Below are 6,059 nucleotides of genomic sequence, written 5' to 3' on the forward strand. Positions count from 1 at the left end.
GAAAGTTAGCCAAACTAGAGAGAGTTAGCCAAACTAGAGAGGAGAGTTAGCCAAACTAGAGAGAGAGTTAGCCAAACTAGAGAGAGAGTTAGCCAAACTGGAGAGAGAGTTAGCCAAACTGGAGAGAGAGAGTTAGCCAAACTAGAGAGAGAGAGTTAGCCAAACTAGAGACGGAGAGTTAGCCAAACTGGAGAGAGAGTTAGCCGAACTGTAAGCGTAAAAGCCTTGGCTTCATGCATGTTAACATTAGAAGCCTCCTCCCTAAGTTTGTTTTACTCACTGCTTTAGCACACTCTGCCAACCCGGATGTTCTAGCCGTGTCTGAATCCTGGCTTAGGAAGACCGCCAAATACCCTGACATTTCCATCCCAAATTATAACATTTTCCGCCAAGATAGAACTGCCAAAGGGGGCGGAGTTGCAAGCTACTGCAGAGAGTTCTGTCTACTATCCAGGACTGTACACAAACAATTCGAGCTTCTACTTTTAAAAATCCACCTTTCCAGAAACAAGTCTCTCACCGTTGCCGCCTGTTATAGACCTCAGCCCCCAGCTGTGCTCTGGACTCCATGTGTGAATTGATTGCCCTCATCTATCTTCAGAGTTTGTTCTGTTAGGTTAACAAACTGGGACATGCTTAACACATCAGCCGTCCTACAATCTAAGCTAGATGCCCTCAATCTCACACAAATTATCAATAAACCTACCAGGTATAACCCCAAATCTGTAAACACAGGCACCCTCATAGATATCATCATAATCAACTTGCCCTCTAAATACACCTCTGCCGTCTTCAACCAAGATCTCAGCGATCACTGCCTCATTGCCTGCATCCGTAATGGGTCAGCGGTCAAACGCTCCCTGAAACACTTCAGTGAGCTGGCCTTTCTAATCGACCTGGCCGGGGTATCCTAGAAGGATATTGATCTCATCCCATCAGTAGAGGATGCCTGGTTATTCTTTAAATAGCATGCACCATTTAATAATAAAAAAAACTAGGAACAGATATAGTCCATGGTTCACTCCAGACCTGACTGCCCTTGACCAGCACAAAAACATCCTGTGAAATTCTGAATTAGCATCGAATAGCTCTGCGAACTTTTCAGGGAAGTTTGGAACCAAAATACACAGGCAGTTAGGAAAGCTAAGGCTAAAGCTTTTTAAAACAGAAATTTGCATCCTGTAGTACAAACTGAAAAAAGGTTCTGGGACACTGTAAAGTCCATGGAGAATAAGAACACCTCCTCCCAGCTGCCCACTTCACTGAGGCTAGGAAACACTGTCACCACTGATAAATCCACCATAATTGAGAATTTCAATAAGCATTTTTCTATGGCTGGCCATGCTTTCCACCTGGCTACTCCTACCCCGGTCAACTGTATTATTGACTGTATGTTTGTTTACTCCTTGTGTAACTCTGTGTTGTTGTTTATGTCGAACTGATTTGCTTTATTCTTGGCCAGGTCTCAGTTGTAAATGAGCACTTGTTCTCAACTGGCCTACCTGGTTAAATAAAGGAGAAATAAAATAAAATAAAAGAAGAGGAGACATGGAGAAGAGGAGAGGAGAGAGAAAGAGAGGAGAGGAGAGAGAAAGGGAGGAGAGGAGAGAGAAAGGGAGGAGAGGAGAGAGAAGGAGAGGAGAGAGAAAGGGAGGAGAGCAGAGAGAAGGAGAGGAGAGGAGAGAGAAAGGGAGGAGAGGAGAGAGAAAGGGAGGAGAGCAGAGAGAAAGGGAGGAGAGGAGAGAGAAAGGGAGAGGAGGAGAGAGAAGGGAGGAGAGAGAAAGAGAGGAGAGAGAGAGAAAGGGAGGAGAGGAGGAGAAAGGGAGGAAAGGAGAGAGAAAGGGAGGAGAGGGAGAGAGAAAGGGAGGAGAGGAGAGAGAAAGGGAGGAGAGGAGAGAGAAAGAGAGGGAGAGAGAGAGAGAAAGGGAGGAGAGGAGAGAGAAAGAGAGGAGAGGGAGAGAGAAAGGGGGAGAGGAGGAGAAAGGGAGGAGAGGAGAGAGAAAGGGAGGGAGGAGAGGAGAAAGGGAGGAGAGGAGAGAGAAATAGAGGAGAGGAGAGAGAAAGGGAGGAGAGAGGAGAGAGAAAGGGAGGAGAGGAGGAGAAAGGGAGGAGAGGAGAGAGAAAGGGAGGAGAGAGGAGAGAAAGAGGAGGAGGAGAGAGAAAGGGAGGAGAGGAAGAGAAAGGGAGGAGGAGAAAGGGAGGAGAGGAGAGAGAAAGGGAGGAGAGGAGAGAGAAAGAGAGGAGAGGAGAAAGAGAGGAGAGGAGAGGAGAGAGAAATAGAGGAGAGGAGAGAGAAAGGGAGGAGAGGAGAGAGAAAGGGAGGAGAGGAGGAGAAAGGGAGGAGATGAGAGAGAAAGGGAGGAGAGGAGAGAGAAATGGAGGAGAGGAGAGAGAAAGGGAGGAGAGGAGGAGAAAGGGAGGAGAGGAGGAGAAAGGGAGGAGAGGAGAGAGAAAGGGAGGAGAGGAGGAGAAAGGGAGGAGAGGAGAGAGAAAGGGAGGAGAGGAGAGGAGAGAGAAAGAGAGGAGAGGAGAGAGAAAGGGAGGAGAGGAGAGAGAAAGGGAGGAGAGAGAAAGAGAGGAGAGGAGAGAGAAAGGGAGGAGAGAGAAAGGGAGGAGAGGAGGAGAAAGGGAGGAGAGGAGGAGAAAGGGAGGAGAGGAGAGAGAAAGGGAGGAGAGGAGGAGAAAGAGAGGAGAGGGAGAGGAAAGGAGGAGAGAGAAAGGGAGGAGAGGAGAGAGAAAGGGAGGAGAGGGAGAAAGGGAGGAGAGGAGGAGAAAGGGAGGGAGAGAGAGAAAGGAGGAGAGAGAAGAGAGAAGGAGAGAGAAAGAGAGAGAGAGAAAGTGAGGAGAGGAGAGAGAAAGAGAGGAGAGAGAAGAGAGAGGAGGAGGAGAGAGAAAGGGAGGAGAGGAGAGAGAAAGAGAGGAGAGAGAGAAAGAGAGGGAGAGAGAGAAAGGGAGGAGAGAGAGAGAGAGAAAGGGAGGAGAGAGAAAGAGAGGGGAAGGAGAGAGAAAGGGAGGAGAGGAGAGAGAAAGAGAGGGAGAGAGAAGGAGGGAGAGAGAGAAAGAGAGGAGGAGAGAGAAAGTGAGGAGAGGAGAGAGAAAGAGAGAGAGAAAAGAGAGGAGGAGAGAAGAAAGGGAGGAGAGAGAGAGAAAGGGAGGGAGAGAAAGAGAGGAGGAGAGGAGAGAGAAAGGGAGGGAGGAGGAGAAACTGAGGAAATGAGAGAGAAAGGGAGGGAGAGAGAGAAATAGAGGAGAGAGAAAGAGAGAGAGAGGAGAGAAGAGAGGAGAGAGAAAGTGAGGAGAGGAGAGAGAAAGAGAGGAGAGAGAAAGAGAGGAGAGGAGAGAGAAAGGGAGGAGAGAGAAAGAGAGGAGAGGAGAGAGAAAGAGAGGAGAGAGAAAGAGAGGAGAGGAGAGAGAAAGGGAGGAGAGGAGAGAGAAAGGGAGGAGAGGAAGAGAAAGGGAGGAGGAGAAAGGGAGGAGAGGAGAGAGAAAGGGAGGAGAGGAGAGAGAAAGGGAGGAGAGGAAGAGAAAGGGAGGAGGAGAAAGGGAGGAGAGGAGAGAGAAAGGGAGGAGAGGAGGAGAAATGACCATGTGGGCAACATTGGTTGAAGTGATGTTTTGACATGTCTTTTTTTAGTGACCTGTTTTTAAATAATGAATCGAAACAACGACCCAGATTCTAATCCACAACATGACATCATCGTCACGGGAACCTGCTGTAGTAAAGAAGACTTTGCTACTCAGACAACCAGAACAAGACTAGAGCTGATAGAGGTGGGACCTTCCTCTCTAACACAGGGGTGTGTTGGAGCAGCCATGGGAATCTCCAGTCCTCATGGGCCTGATTGACATCATCCCCTCAGACATGGAGCTGAAGCACCTGATTAAACTAACTGCATTCTGACTCATTGATTATTAGAGTCAGGTGTGTCAGCAGGGGCTTGGGGGAAAAAAGTGTGTCACCATTCAGGCCCCAAAGACTGGAATTGACCATCACTGGATTAGAGAGGACTGGGGTTGACCATCCCTGGATTAGAGAGGACTGGGGTTGACCATCCCTGGATTAGAGAGGACTGGGGTTGACCATCCCTGGATTAGAGAGGACTGGGGTTGACCATCCCCGGATTAGAGAGGACTGGGGTTGACCATCCCTGGATTAGAGAGGACTGGGGTTGACCATCCCTGGATTAGAGAGGACTGGGGTTGACCATCACTGGATAAGAGAGGACTGGGGTTGACCATCCCTGGATTAGAGAGGACTGGGGTTGACCATCCCTGGATTAGAGAGGACTGGGGTTGACCATCCCTGCATTAGAGAGGACTGGGGTTGACCATCCCTGGATTAGAGAGGACTGGGGTTGACCATCCCCGGATTAGAGAGGACTGGGGTTGACCATCCCTGGATTAGAGAGGACTGGGGTTGACCATCCCTGGATTAGAGGACAGGGGTTGACCATCCCTGGATTAGAGGAGAGAGGTGACTGGGGTTGACCATCCCTGGATTAGAGGGAGAGAGAAGACTGGGGTTGACCATCCATGAATTAGAAGGAGAGAGGTGACTGGGGTTGACCATCCCTGGATTAGAAGGAGAGAGGTGACTGGGGTTGACCATCCCTGGATTAGAGGGAGAGAGGTGACTGGGGTTGACCATCCCTGGATAAGAGAGGACTGGGGTTGACCATCCCTGGATTAGAGGGAGAGAGGACTGGGGTTGACCATCCCTGGATTAGAGGAGAGAGGTGACTGGGGTTGACCATCCCTGGATTAGAAGGAGAGAGAGGACAGGGGTTGACCATCCCTGGATTAGAAGGAGAGAGAGGACTGGGGTTGACCATCCCTGGATTAGAAGGAGAGAGAGGACTGAGGTTGACCATCCCTGGATTAGAAGGAGAGAGGTGACTGGGGTTGACAATCCCTGGATTAGAAGGAGAGAGGTGACTGGGGTTGACCATCCCTGGATTAGAGGGAGAGAGGTGACTGGGGTTGACCATCCCTGGATTAGAGGGAGAGAGAGGACTGGGGTTGACCATCCCTGGATTAGAGGGAGAGAGAGGACTGGGGTTGACCATCCCTGGATTAGAAGGAGAGAGGTGACTGGGGTTGACCATCCCTGGATTAGAGGGAGAGAGAGGACTGGGGTTGACCATCCCTGGATTAGAAGGAGAGAGGTGACTGGGGTTGACCATCCCTGGATTAGAGAGGACTGGGGTTGACCATCCCTGGATTAGAGGGAGAGAGGTGACTGGGGTTGACCATCCCTGGATTAGAGAGGACTGGGGTTGACCATCCCTGGATTAGAGGGAGAGAGGTGACTGGGGTTGACCATCCCTCGATTAGAAGGAGAGAGGTGACTGGGGTTGACCATCCCTGGATTAGAGGGAGAGAGAGGACTGGGGTTGACCATCCCTGGATTAGAGGGAGAGAGAGGACTGGGGTTGAACATCCCTGGATTAGAGGGAGAGAGAGGACTGGGGTTGACCATCTCTGAATTAGAAGGAGAGAGAGGACTGGGGTTGACCTTCCCTGGATTAGAAGGAGAGAGGTGACTGGGGTTGACCATCCCTGGATTAGAGGGAGAGAGGTGACTGGGGTTGACCATCCCTGGATTAGAGGAGAGAGAGGACTGGGGTTGACCATCCCTGGATTAGAAGGAGAGAGGTGACTGGGGTTGACTATCCCTGGATTAGAGAGGACTGGGGTTGACCATCCCTGGATTAGAGAGGACAGGGGTTGGCCATCCCTGGATTAGAGAGGACTGGGGTTGACCATCCCTGAATTAGAGGAGAGAGAGGACTGGGGTTGGCCATCCCTGGATTAGAGAGGACAGGGTTGACCATCCCTGGATTAGAAGGAGAGAGAGGACTGGGGTTGACCATCCCTGAATTAGAGGGAGAGAGAGGACTGGGGTTGACCATCCCTGGATTAGAGGGAGAGAGAGGACTGAGGTTGACCATCCCTGGATTAGAGAGGACAGGGGTTGACCATCCCTGGATTAGAGGGAGAGAGAGGACTGGGGTTGACCATCCCTGGATTAGAGGGAGAGAGAGGACTGGGGTTGACCA

The 6,059-nt window shown here is 50.6% G+C and overlaps 1 pseudogene; it reads right to left on the reverse strand.

Moving 5' to 3' along the window:
* The window catches only part of LOC124025535, a 60,367-nt pseudogene that overhangs the window by 25,827 nt on the left and 28,481 nt on the right, over nt 1–6,059 (reverse strand).

The sequence above is a fragment of the Oncorhynchus gorbuscha genome, unplaced genomic scaffold (assembly GCF_021184085.1).
Source record: "Oncorhynchus gorbuscha isolate QuinsamMale2020 ecotype Even-year unplaced genomic scaffold, OgorEven_v1.0 Un_scaffold_2273, whole genome shotgun sequence".
Classification (NCBI taxonomy): Eukaryota; Metazoa; Chordata; class Actinopteri; order Salmoniformes; family Salmonidae; genus Oncorhynchus; species Oncorhynchus gorbuscha.